Source organism: Triplophysa dalaica, chromosome 4 (genome assembly GCF_015846415.1).
Source record: "Triplophysa dalaica isolate WHDGS20190420 chromosome 4, ASM1584641v1, whole genome shotgun sequence".
Lineage (NCBI taxonomy): Eukaryota > Metazoa > Chordata > Actinopteri > Cypriniformes > Nemacheilidae > Triplophysa > Triplophysa dalaica.
In genome coordinates this window covers 21,219,324-21,233,949 of record NC_079545.1, presented here as the reverse complement: position 1 = coordinate 21,233,949, position 14,626 = coordinate 21,219,324, and the positions used below count along the sequence as shown (strand labels likewise).

The window sequence follows — 14,626 nt, the reverse complement described above, 5'->3', positions numbered from 1 at the left end:
GACATATTGACTATAAGCATATCAACTGAAGTTATATACCTGTATAAACAAGAAAATAGTGAAAACACAAAAGACAGACATACCCACATACAAACGCTCCACACACAATATGCACACATACTTACACACATTGACATAGACACACACATACGGACAGACACACAGACAAGCACGCACGGGCACACACACAGACAGACACGCATGCACGCACAGTGAAAGCACACATTTAAGATAAAGGAGAGAGAAACACAGGTCAAAAATTCAACGGACTATAAATTCCTATATGCAATATTTATTATGGAAAACTTTAAAATTTGAATTCTAAAGCAGCCCCCCCCGGCCATGCAAATAGTCAAAAAAGCTGCTGCCTCTGCACAAGCTCGACAGTGCTTGCACAACAAGGCTAAATAAAAAATAAATAAACTTACTTATAAGGTAAATTGAGATCCCGCGAGATCCATTTTCTTGCAGAGTTTAGCCCGAACACCTGAACAAGCTAATCAGCGTCTTTAGCAATAGACGCGTTCAACTTAATGCGGCATTGCGCAAATCCATCAGCTTATGACATTTAAGTACCGCGAGAGCAATTCAAGTGCAGATTGTTCAGTACGTATTTGAATTGCTCTCGCGGTACTTTAATGCGATATGCCAAACAATCTGTGCAGCCCTACATTAAGTTGAACGTGTCTGTTCCTGAAGTCACTGATAAGCCTCAACAGGTGTTTTATCAGAGTTGGGGCTAAACTCTGCAGGAAAATGGATCTCGCGGGCCAGAGTTGAGAACCACTGATGTATATTATGGAAGTGTAGCGTATCCAAGATTAAAAAGATGCGTCTTTTGTCCAGATTTAAACTGACAGTGTGTCTGGCTCCCAGACAGTGCAGGGAAGTTTAGGCACTAGATAGGAAAACGATCTACCATCTGCACTTGACTTTGAAATTCCAGGTATTACCAACTGACAGGATGCCTGAGAGCGTAATGCACGTTAAGGACAGTAATATAATAGAACTGCGGAACCATGTAGGGCTTTATATGTAGTAAGCAAGATCTTAAAATTAATGCAATGCTTTATAGTCAACCAGTGCAAGGTTGACAGAACTGGGCTAATATGCTAATACTTTTTGTATGTGTAAGAACTTAATCTGCTGCGTTTTGGACCAGTTGGAGTTTTTGTAATAAGCCTCCAGGGCCACGACCTTACAGTGCATTACAGTAATCTAGTCTTGATGTCATGAATGCATGAATTAAATTCTCTGCATCTGACAGTGACAGCATATGACGTACTTTAGATATATTCTTAAAATGGAAAAACACAATTTTACAGGTGTTGGCGACATTGCTCTCAAATGACAGATTACTATCGAATAGAACACCAAGATTCTTAGCTGACGACAAGGTTTTTATGGAGCATCCGTCAATAGTTAAGCAGCATTCTTGGTTGATTCGTACGGCGGTTTTCTGACCAATAAGTAACACTTCTGTTTTGTCTGAGTTCAGTAATATAAAGTTGTTACTCATCCAGTTTTTATATCGACTATGCATTCCATTATTCGATAGAACTGCTGTGTTTCATGAGGCTTCAAGGAAATATAAAGTTGAGTAGAAGTCACATAACAGAAGTCAATGGAACTGCTGGTCTCTTTCTTTTCCTTCCTATAGAAGAAAGTTAAAGAGGTTTGAAATGACAAGACGGTGTGTAAATGGTGACAGAATTTCCACTATTTCCAACAGAATATACGTTTTACCCCTGGCAAAGAAAATTTCATAGCTATAGTTTTGATAGGTGCTTGATGTGCGATCAAATAAATCCGGACTGAGATCTAAACTGGTCAACAAGTTAAAGCTGTTTTATCATGTAAAACCTGCCCTTACCAGGTTGACATCAGCCCAGGTTTCACTAAATTTCACAGAGGGTGGTTAACAAACCCATTTCTGTCATCTGAAAGTCTAAATTTAGCTCAGTAAAGTCCCATTCTTCAAAACAAACAAACTGTCCCTCAGACAGTTTAAGATTTTATGAGTTTGTATTTATTTGGTATTTCCTTGGTAATCTGCGCATTAGATGGCTGCATGTCACTCAATTTAGCATTAGCCATATTAGCTATGAACCTTGCGTCCTACCTATCTGCTCCTTATATCAGCAGTATTAGCATCAGCTGCTAACGTAGACCCCACGGCCTGAGCTGCTCATCCATTCTTTACCCAAATGAGATTATATGTACGGATGTTGCTAATCCTAAAAGCATCTCATTTGATTGGATTAAGTGTAGTAATTGTCTGTGCCTACAGGATGGCTTGGCCGGAGCAGACTTTGTCTGCTTGTATTTGAACTGGTGGGGCATGAATACTCTGAGCTTCTGTGGGGTAAAATGGATTTTTGTAGCAAATTTGTGTCAGACTCCCAGGCTTATGTGAGTGGAGCTTCTAATGATGTTCACTTGAGCATTTGTATGTCTCTTCCTCCATCTTTTTTGCACTTGAAAATGACCCTGAGTTATGTTACCAGACAGTCTAATTGCAGATTCTATTTGAGAGTCAAGAGGTCCAAATAGAGAATGTTTTTTCTGAGACAGACAATGTTTTTCTCAGGCAAATATGTGACCTGTATTTGTGTATCTATGTCTGTTCACTAGTGTTTGTGCAGTATTTGTTGTTGTTTTCTGTGGGTGTGCTGAATGTGGACATTTGTGTATTTTCTTATTGCGGTTTTTCTGTGCTTTTCCATTTCGGTATGCTTCATTTCTATATCAATCGATCTCATTCTTCTTCAGTCTACCATTTGGACGCACAATCTGTTTCAGCTCACTATGTCCCTTTCTTTTGATATTTTTCTTAATGGTTAACGGATATCCATTAATGCATAGTTTAGTGTGTGCTGTTTGTCTGTTGTCTTGGCACAGATGGCACATTGAGACTTCGGAAACATGATGCCAGCCACAAGCTAAAACCAGGCTAGTGAAGGAGATTATCACTGAGAACTAGAAGAATTTTTTTTCTTCTGACAAGTTGCTCACAAAAGACAAAAAGTGCACAACATAAGAGCAAAACTATTTTCCTTTAAACACACTCACGTATTTATACACTTCTCTCACAGATGCAAGCAGACTTTAATGAAGTTTGTAGACTGACAAAGTGTTTTATTAGTATGCTCTGCTGCTCAGACTTTTCAGAGTCAAATCTAAATTAAAAACCATTTGAACATTTTACCTCTTTTCTTTTATAGTTATTTCGTTTCTCTCCAGGGAGAGAGGAAAAAGGGTGATGTTGTCAAGGAAACTGTCATATCGGGAAAAAATATCAGCATTGCTTTATTGCTCAGTAAATTTCATTTGATAAAAGCAAGCGCTACTAATTCCTGAGGTTTAAAGATTGTGCTACAACAACTTTTAATAAAACTGTCAAATGCGGTTTATATTTTTATCATGAGTCATTTAATAAGGCCCTCAAATATGGCTGCTGGCTCGGTTTTGAAAACAAAATCTGTGCTCGCTCATTTACTGCTGACTCTTTGGGTCAAGAGTTTACGTGCCTTGTAAACATCTTCTATGTCTATACTGTAAATATACAGGGCAGTCGTGGCCTAGTGGTTAAGGAGTCAAACTCGAGACAAAAGCAGAAGCACTAGATTCTCAGTGCCGGTGGGTAACCACAGAGGTGTAGCTTACTCCCATGTGCTCCCCGGGTGCTGCAGCAAAAGCAACTGCTCCGGGTGTGTTCACCACTCACTGGATGAGTTAAATTTAGAGGTCACATTTTGGGAAAGGGTCATCTTTCATATCTTTCTTTCTTTCTAAATGTGAAAGATTGTGAACACACATCTTGCCTGAAACTGTGTCTTGCGTTTAATAAACTGTGTGTTGACTGAATGGCAGTGTAGTGCTTATCGTAAGGGGCCCATGTAGTATTTTAAAGTATGGTTTATGATTAAGTATGATTTGTAGTGTGTTATAGTATTATTTAATATATGCTATATGTATTTTATTGTCCACATTGTAAGATAAGCATTGGTGTAAGAGCAGGTCAGATCTGCTATGCACTGCTTGCACTTTGATTTTTCTGCTCAAGTTAGGAGACGGATGTTGACACAGCAAAGATTTGTTCTGAAAATACCAATTTTAATAAGTATAGGGCAAATTTGTTTTGGTTGATTATACGATGTGTTTTCTGTCACAGCCATCTGTTTGTATTGATTTGAGATGAAAGGCAGCCATCTGACTAACAAAGACATGGCATCCTTACTTCTGTGCATGTCTAGTTTTGTTGAGTTCATGTCTAGAAATTGAAACCATTTATACAAGCACATACACAAACACTGATAGAGATGCAAGCATAAGAAAGAGACTAACATTACACGTATGTGCTAAATTTCAGAACTTCTTGAAAAATGATGAGGTGTATAAGTATACACAAGTTATCTAGTGTGAATATATTGGTGTCATGCTTTCAAACACAATTTATTTCACTTAAAGGAACAGTTTACCCAAAAATTTTAATTCTGTCTTCATTTGCGCACCCTCAAGTTGTTCCAAATCTTTATAAATGTATTTGCTGTGATGAACACAGAGAAAGATATTTGGAAGAACTATTGTAACCATACAGTTCTTGACAACCATTTATTACCATAGTAGGAACAAAATATTTCTTATGTTGAACACAAAATAAGATATTTTGAAGAATGTTGGAAAGGAAACAGTACTGGGGCACTTTTCACTTCCATTGTCATTCTTCCTACTATGGTAGTCAATGGTGGCCAAGAACTGTTTGCTACAAGAATTCTTCCAAATATCTATCTCTGTGCGTTCATCAGAATAAAGACATTTATACACATATGGAAAGAGAGAGAGAGAGAGAGAGAGAGAGTAAATTAGTTTTTGGTTAACTATCACTTTAAGAGCTTATTTTTTACAAATAGAGCTTACGCTTAAAGAGTCGCTGAGTCACAGTTCTCCATCTGAGTTCACCTTGGCTCCTCAGGCCTCGTGGGATAGCAAAGTCTCCAACGGTGATGGCACACAGCTCAGCAGGGTGTAGTCGGCCATACCGATATTGTTTTCCTATTTTATCATGAATATTTTCCCATCTTTATTTTACATGCTTTATACCGTACACTTTGTAGCAGGCAAGTATACAGATGTGCACATTGAACAGGGAAGACAGCAATTAGGACATTGAATGCAATGTGTTAGAAAAGGAAAATTGAGAGCACCAGAGGGCAGTAGAGAGAGTTGTAGAATGGAGGGGGAGGGGGAGAAAGAGAGAGAGTATGAATGGGAGGCAGAGAGAGAGAGAGATTTTCCTCCGCTCCGCCTTCCTCAGAAAAGAACCAGGAGTCGTCGGGCTGCTCAGTGCAAGGAGAGAGCACAAGACAGCGAGAGAGAAGCGGAGAGAGGGAAAAATGGAGCTGTGAGAGACGCCCAGCAGAATGCTTCTCCTCTGCTTACATCTCATCTCCTCTGATATTCTCTCCAGTGTTTGACTGCTGCGCTGAAGTCACATGATGACTGGTGAGAGCATAAGCTGTTGACAGCCTGCTTTAATTCTCATCTTTTTGGGCTTCGACTGTCTTTTTGTTACTGTCTGGGTTAACAAATATATGTGGTTGTGCAAACCACATATGTCACATATGCTTTTATATGCACATCCATGTTATAATGTCTATCTCTGATCATTCTATGTGTTTGCGTGTGTTATGGGCAGATGGGGGATGTTGGTCACATTAGATGTTCTGGGTCACTGGACTCATGTGGTCAAATTATGATGCCATTTTTATTGAGATTCACGGTGGCCAGCAGTATTGTATCTAATTTAGGATTGTGGGTTTTTACAATTGACTGTCATTAAGAATTCAATTTCAACTTGATTCTAACTGAAGGGTGTATCATTAGTTCCTCTCTTGTCACTTGTAATAATTAAAATGATTGGGCGAAGGATGTTGCCTGTTCATGGCAGCCTGCTGGTCATTCGTGGTTGCTCTCGTGTTTGGTTGTTTGGCTTTTACATGCTGCCGTTGATGGCTTGAGGTTAGGAACTTTTTGCAGGCTGTCAGCTTATGTGTGTGTGTTTCTCGTCTTTAATTACATTTTAGTCGCACAGCTGCTCTCATTCATAACACTGAATCACACACACACAGGCTCATCTCGCTTGCTGGATCCATAGATTTGAAACTTGATTAATGATTATTTAATGCGGAGATTCTCTATGGAACACCCGCATACCATGAATTTGTTACATACTAGAATCACCAATAGAACAAAACAGAATTGTGTAGTGTTAAATTTGATTGTGATTTAAAACAATTTCGATTTCCCATGAATTGGCCAATCTGGTTTAGTTTACAATTGATTTAACAGAACATCTTTGTAATAATAGATGATATTGAAAAACATTTTAGTGTAATTATTCATTGAGATGTGACCACATGAAGATCAGTATTAGTTTACCTGACAAAGATGGCAATAGTGTACACAATTAAATAGCAAGATAAATGCATAGAAATAAAACCAATCAATATAAGCTAGATACACACTAGTCCAAGGCAACACACACATGTGCTCAGATCTCAACGGTAAAAGCTCAGTTTGCTATCATTAGCTTTAGTAATAAAAGTGAATGTTAGGAAACCCAAAATGATTTTTTCTACCAACACTTCTAAACTGAGAAGAAGATGAAGGCAAGGAAATTCAGAGATAGTGGAGAAAAGACTGGTGTGAAAATGAAGGATGAGAGTACCAGCTGTTGTTCCACATCTCCTCAGCTATACTGGAATTGCAAATGAAGGAGATTTAATGTGTGATTGGAAGATAAAAAAAGAGGTTTTGGGGAAAAACATTATTATAATGTATCAAAATGTTCGCCAAACTTGCACTGGACGTTGCAAATAAGCTCTGCCTCTCATTCTCTCTCCGTGCCACGCTCTCTCGGTCTCTCCTTAATTGCGCTGTCATGACCAATCTTTCTCCCCTATTGATTTGTTGTGCACTAGTGAGTCGTGTTTACTTTTTTGTTCTCCTGGAACATTAGGAGGGTGATCAGGTGATGACTTCACTGGAGAGCGAGTCACCCTCAGAATTTTGGCATCATCAGGATAAAGACATCTTAAAAGTGAACTGTTAAGCAAAATGAGAGAGAGTAAGAGAAACATTACACACACAGAGACAGATGCTGTCCAAAACAGTCAGGTCAGTAAATAGGACCACAAATTGTGGTCCTAACTGTGGTCCAATGTGCAGTGCTGCCATGGAGATAGGCTATGTTTAATGCTGGCATTGAATGCCTGTTTATTCAGTCTGATCGACGTTCCATTTAGGACATGATACCATATTTGTTAGTGTTATGCACATGGATAAACATGGAGGAATCTTAAGACATTTTAGAACTGTTATTCCTGTCGTGTGAGGCATGAGCAAACGGCCATGACAGAAAAAGAAAGCAAGGAATCAAGGATGGCGGGAATAGACCAGGAATAAAGAGAGAGTAACGGATTTAGTTTAAAAGCGTCAAGGATGTGGACATATTTTTTCTTTTCTTCACTTTTTTGCCTAATACACTTAAATGATAAAACATTTCTTTTTTTCTTTTCTAGCCATTAATCTTAAGTTAACATCAGCATCATCATAAAGAAATTTCTTCTATTATTTGCTAACCCTCATGTCATTTCATACCCCTATGACTTTTCTTCCTTCTGCTGGACACAAAAGAAGATATTTTGAAGTACGTTGGTAACCAAAGCACATGTACCACAACTCACTTGCCTTTTATGCACATAAAAGCACTGAGACATTTCTCAAAATATCTTCTTTTTGGGGTGATATACAGGTACATCTCCAAAAAATAGAATATCATGAGAAGGTCAATATTTTTTGTCATATCATTTCAGAAAGTGAAACCCATATATTATATATAAATATAAAATATAACATTATATATAATATTATAAAAACTATTTTTTTATTGATCATAACCAATATAAATTTATAAATATATTTCACTCTATGTGTAATGAATCTATATAATATATTGGTTTAACTTTCTGAGATGAGTGACCTTTTTCACAATATTAATATTTTTTTAGATGTACCTGTACATATACACTATCATGTAGACATCACATTGTGTCTAATATATGTGTATGGTGTTAGTTCTTGACGAAAGCTTCCCTCTACAGTACTGTAACAGAAGGCCAGAATGTGTTGGCCAGCACAACCTGTCATGCTTCAATGGAAAATTTCCTCACATTCATCAATAATCCAATCACTTCCACCTCAGGGAATGAATGCATTTGACTGTCACATTTTATATGTAGATTTCAGTGTGGCATGTGTACAGGCGTGTGTGGATGTATGCTTTCTCATGTTATCCTCTATTGGGTTACAGTGTGGGTAAACGGGTTCTGCAGGCGGGTAGGATCGAGGTAGTGGATGGAAGAGGGAGGGCGAGTGAGGGATGAGAGATGAATAGATGGTCGGATGGCATATAGTTAATGGGATGGCTTGGGCAGGGTGGCCTACTGTGGATTTTTTAATTCTTAAATCACACACATGAAGGAGTGAGAGGGAGCAAACAGACAAAGACTGCAAGTTGCAACATTTTCTTTTCGTGTTTTTATGTGTTTTTATTTTTTTGTGAGAAATATGTACATCTTTTATAATGCTCAAGCTCCATAGATAACATTTAAGATTGTCTGCATGCAAAGAACGCATGTTAATTTATAAAAAAGGTAATATGGCGCAAATACGTGTTTTTCTGTGTCTTTTATAAGTTGCCCATGCATGTGTTAGACACGTAAAATTGCAAAAGTGTCGGAAACAAAAGATGAATTCTTTCTAAAAGCGAATGCTCACCCAGACCTGCCTGAAAAGCCTCATATAACCACACCCCCACAAATCTACTTCAGTTCATGGTATGATTTGACTAAGACCACCCAAATGTATACGCAGGTAAGGTGGGCGTACCTGTCAGTACAATTGCTTTGGAACCTGATGTTCCAAATATAGTAAGAGGCGTTACATTTCCGTCACGCGCTTGCAGTATTCGACCAATCACTACATGTTAGTTAACTGGCCAATCATAGCATGAGCTTGGTAAAAAATCTGAGCATTTCAGAGAGGCGGGTCAAAGAAGAGATACAAATGTGGAAAATACAGCATTTTTAACCTTAAATCGTGTATACATGTTGCATTACATCTAAAACAAACGAAAATATTTGTTTAAGCCGTGTCATATGACCCCTTTAAGGATTGAGAATGTAACAGTAAGGAGATGCTTTTTCCTCTGTAACTTAAATGTATTTGTCATGTCTGTCCTCTCAATAGGAGCGGTAGTTGTTGAAGGTCAGCAAGGACTTCAACCTCATCACGTCCTGCGCTGTCCTTTTTTCAACCTCTCTCTCTCTTTCTCTGTGTTTTTATTTGATAGTTTTCTTCACGGGCATGAAAGCACCTGCCTGGAATGTTTCCACTCCAAGACTGCATGTTTGTGCATGTCTTTTGTTTTGTCCATGAAAAAATAGTTTTAAAGTTAAAAGTGTTTCAGAAAAAATTTGCACATTTGCACGTGCACACGTATGAATGCTACAACCAAATTTGAATCGTACACATATTTTACATAACACCTGGTGTTATAAAACACTACATCTTTTCAAACTACACCATCATGTAATATTTCATATTTACATATTAGTGCAGAGGCAAAATTTAAAGCAACAAGACAGCATAGTGTTCTTTGTTGTATTTTGGCCGAAGCAAATAGAACAGAAATGATAGACTTATTTTCCCTAAAACATTTTAGCTTTACAAGTCATTGATTGTGTGTATGTGTGTGTGTTTGAAATAAGGAAGTGCCCGGTCCAGAACAACCTTTGGTTAGCCTTTAACCGAATGCCTAGTAAACACCCAGGGCTCAACTGTTTGCTTGTGATAAGATAAAGGCGTTTGTGTGGCATTGCCTTATTCATCGAGGATTTGTTCAGGCCAAGGCTAATTTGTTTGCTGTTTAGCACATTTAGCCCATTTCTCTTGAGAATGACATGTCTTCCCTCAGTCTGTCATTGTGTTGAATTTCCAAGCGTCTTTCACTCCCTGTTTACTATCTTGGCACTGACTGCCTCTTTATTTCCTTTTTTATGTGCATATGGAAAGGCTGGGATTCATCACTCATGCTTCTCTGCCATGATATATCTGTGCAATTGTCCATTTGGCCCATGTGGTAATGGTAGAGGCGATGGGAAGTGATTTGGAAGGGTTTGCTTGAAAGCAGAATCACATCCACCCTCTCTTACTTATGCACTAGAATGAATTGATGCTGATGTTGATGTTTTTCATAATGTGGTGAAAATAATGTGTCAGTGCTAGCTGAGACTTTAAATATTCTAGGTGTTCATTATTTTTGTTACAGTGTGTATAAATAAAAGGGAATGTGTATTTGTGAGTAAAATAGTTAGAATACAACAACAGTCATTCCTTGTTATTAACAGATATCATTAGCATTAGCTAAATGTAAAATCCAATAAGATCTTGCAGAGGAGTAAAATGAAGTTAATAGAGAATTGAAGTGTTATTAAGTTTAGTGTGTGTAAAGGATTAAGGGAATGCTATCTGTTTAAATGGGGCGTGTGACTGAGGAGGTGTGTTATTGGCTGTCTCATGGGAAGTTCCCTATCCAACAGAGCAGTGCAGTGGCCAGAGATCGCAAAGAATTCCCTAAACGCCTTCATGAAGCGCGGATTCAGATTTATATTTTACGCATCACTCCGATATAAATCAGAATTATCTGAGGGAATTCTTTGTGATCTCTTGCCTATGCACCGCTCTGGGGTTTCCCTTATGTTCACTATTTCCGTAAGTGAGACTTTCCATCATTTGTTTCTGTTTTGAACGGGCAGTTCTACGTAACGGGGTTCACTAGTGATATCCAATGTCATCATTTTACGAGTCGAGTAGTTTTAGTTTCAACACTAAAGCGTGTAGGTGAAGGTTACATTAGCTTTTGTTGATATCATCTTCGATCGCTTGTCTGTTTTTTTCTGCGGATTGTATGTTTTTATGCATGGTATGGTATATTTGGTGTTACCCTAACGTGCACTTAAAGATAATATGAAGATAATATGTGTACACTACGTATGAACTGTAAGAGATTTTCATTGGCAATTTACCGTAATTAAAACTCTAAGCACGTTCAAATATCTGTTAAATATGGAGGTTTGTGTCTACTTTACTCTTCTGTTATTTTTCTGCTGTTCTCTTGGTGATGTGATTACGCATGTTGTGCACATCTCGCATTAGTTTTGGAAGACATTCAACAAACAGTTTATACAACACCACTTTATACAATATTGTAAATGGGTTTGAAATAATGTTAACAATATGAAAAATACTTTCTCTTGTCCAATTTCTGTATGCACAACTGTGTACTTTCAGGTTTAGGGGTCAATCAGCTGTCAATTGTCAACTGATTTAGTCCTTGCTGTATGAAACCCTGCACTTCTACTCTCTCTCTCTCTCTCTCTCTCTCTCTCTCTGTGTGTGTGTGCGAGAGAGAGAGAGAGAGAGAGAGAGAGTACAGATGTGATACATCATGATGACAATCAATGTACCTTTTAAAAACATATCTTAGATTATCAAATGTTCTTTTTCATCTTTGCTAAATGTGACAATTGCGGGTGTTTCACTTTTATCAATATGGTCTGTGCTCTCTTTTGGGGCTAAAATTGTACCTGTCGGCTAGTTGCCATGGAAACAATCACCTTTTCATAGTTGCGGTCCATTCAAGGGTAGAACCAGACCCATGCAACGAAAGTACATTGATCTCTCTCTTTGTCTAAAGGAAAGTGCAGCCATGACAGCGAACTCTCAGACCGCTCCATTAATCATACACTGCATTAATTGACATTGAGATTTTGTATGCAAATGCTTTCAGTGTATTCAGTGTTTTATGAAAGCTGCGTCAAACTGGTTACTTCTGATAAATCTTGCTGTTCTCTGCTCCGATGACACAAGCCACTGGCATCATGCTACTTCATGTTCATGTTTTACTATTTTGTTTTTCGACAAGATCTGCACATTATGGAATATGAGTATCTTAATTGAGTGATATTGAATTTTTTTAATTTTTTATTTAACTTGAATTTGACACTATTTGTACATTTTACAATAACATATATGCATTTGGCTGAAACTTTTATCCAAAGCGATTTACATAGTTTCTGCACCAGACGTGACGTGACATCGTAACATAGAAAATGCATCTTTTTCATGTTGTTTATTACGATACGTAATGAGCTACAATGTCGTGCATTGTGTACATTCAAGTAGGCTTTGTGTTACCTGGATTCAGTCTTTGCGGTGTACAATATCAAAATAGCTACAAGGATCACTTTTTCAGATAGTCAGTTTAAAGTTCTGAGCAATTTTATAATTTTGATAAATGTTTACTGTGATGTAGCATTAAAATTCTTATTAATAAGTAATCATATTTTAAGAAATTGTAACCACTTTCTATTGATGTATTACATCATGCAGAGTTGTAACATCATTTTATATAGACCTACAGAGCATTGCATAATTATGTAGTAATTTATCAGTTTGTTATTTGTCATTAATGACACACATACTGTAACTTACATGTCTATCACATATGTCATGGCTTCTTTACACGCGGATATGCATGTGTAGTCCCCAGCCAGAACGGTAAATGTGTTTGTGTGCCTGTGACCTTGAATTTTCTTTTCTACTTGAGCTCCATTCACCACCACTCCATGCATTTGAAACGAGTCTGTGATGTGCTCTCTGAAAGGCTGACTTGTGTGTGAAAGAGCTGTGATGGCCAGTGTTGTTGGGAGCACGTACCTTTACATCTTCCTGTTTTTTTATCCTCCTGTTTCTTTCGTGTCTGTGGTCAAGGTCAGTTTTCGACACAGGTATTTTGTAATAGGTGGTTCTACTCTTGTAAAGGTCACTGTGACAATAAGCTGAGTGCATTTAATGATGGACGGACATGTGCTCAGGATATTTTTGTCATATTTTTGGGACTATTTCAAATTCTGAATCGTTTAATAGTTTAAATTCAGGACTACAGGGAAGTTGACTAACACACTTTGAATTAGAGATGGATCTTTAGTGGATTTTCTTTACACAGATTGTTCTAAACCTGTCTTCAAAGAAGGATCAACTTCACTAAGCTTCTGGGTTCTGTGTGTCTACAAAACTAGCCCTGGATTATGAGAATAACAGCAAAGTACAACGGTGAAAGTTCTTTCGTTGCATCCATGGTGGGAATGTGGTTTGCTCTTATAGTAAAGCATTTTTCAATGGCAAGCAAAACGGTTTATATTGCAAACACACAATTAGTGAATTTACACATTCTCATGTTTTTCCAATTCTCCTTTTTATAAATATAAAAATATGATTTCATGTTCTAGAGGCAAGCTACTGACCATAAGTACATTTGTATTTAATTGAAATGATAATTAAAATAAAAAGAATGGTTGCTTTGCTATTATCACATAAGCTTCTGCTTCATTCAGCAAATTTACTATTTAATCTCATCTTCTGATATAGGACTCAGACACTTGAGTATGATTATACAGTATAGTCTGACAAGGCTGTGATGATGACACTGAATTGCCATCTTTTGTCATGGTTTATAAATTTTTCAAAGTCAGAAAACCAGACAGCAAAGGCTTAGCAATGTCTCTCAGACTCCATTTCTCCCTTTCATCAAACGTTACACATTGATTTTGAGCCTGTTATTGCTGGGTGACCTCATTGCAGATGTTTGTTGTTTTGTCATGGGTTGCTAAGTTTCGCTGTCTGACTTTGATTCAGATTTTAATTGGGTGGTCGGCACTTTCTGTACTATGTACCATGGACAAGCAGAGGAATGCGGTAACATTATCCGGTGATGGTTCACAGATGAAACGTCATAGATTGTATTTGGGAAGACAGACTCCAAAGATTTGCTCCAGCCCCCTGTGAACCTGCAGAGGACAGGCGGCTTCAGTGAATGGATTTACAAAATGACCCACTGGCCCTTAAAATTAAACATTTTATAGCCAAATGACTCTTTTCGTGGTGTGTTGTTGTGGAACACAAGGAAATCGCAACAGAAACACTGCTATGAACATCCGATTTTGTTCCCACCTCATCACCAGATGAAATTCTACAAAACTGCATAAAGATGCAAAAAATGCACCATATGTCAGCAACTATATTTTATATTAATGGCTGTATTCCAAAAACATATTGAGCTGCCTAGAAAACCAGAATATACAGGCATATGTGCACTCTTGATGAGAACGCTGATGCAAAATTGAGGCAACTTATTCATACCGCCCTTGAACATACCTCATTACTTCATTTTTTTGCTGCCTATGTAGAACCTACCGGATCTGTCATTTAGGTGGCTTCACGACAGCTAAAACTCTGTCTTGGAAAGCAGCTGCAGAGCTATTGTTGCACATCATTATATTTTTGCACTCTGGAGCTCTTGGAGGTTTAACTTCTCATCTATCCGTCTCCTGCACCGAAACTTTATTTATAGAGAACCATCAAAACCATCTCTCTTCTTTCTCGCTCTTTCATGCCGTCACTGAATTAAAAAGACCCGTTTGCATTTCAGAGCCAGATTGAC

At 37.8% G+C, this 14,626-nt stretch overlaps 1 protein-coding gene across 7 annotated transcripts in view; it reads left to right on the top strand.

Annotated features, from left to right (window-relative positions):
- Positions 1 to 14,626, top strand: part of LOC130419054 (disabled homolog 2-interacting protein-like) — a 119,415-nt gene that overhangs the window by 67,663 nt on the left and 37,126 nt on the right. The window contains exon 1 of one of the 7 annotated variants that reach the window (XM_056745453.1): positions 5,359 to 5,505. The exons of 5 other annotated variants lie outside the window; for them this stretch is intronic. The gene's annotated coding sequence lies outside the window, so the exon portion shown is untranslated. Of the gene's footprint in view, positions 1 to 5,358; positions 5,506 to 10,715; positions 10,837 to 14,626 lie in introns of those variants that run through there. One more of the 7 variants, XM_056745454.1, reaches the window with a different exon arrangement.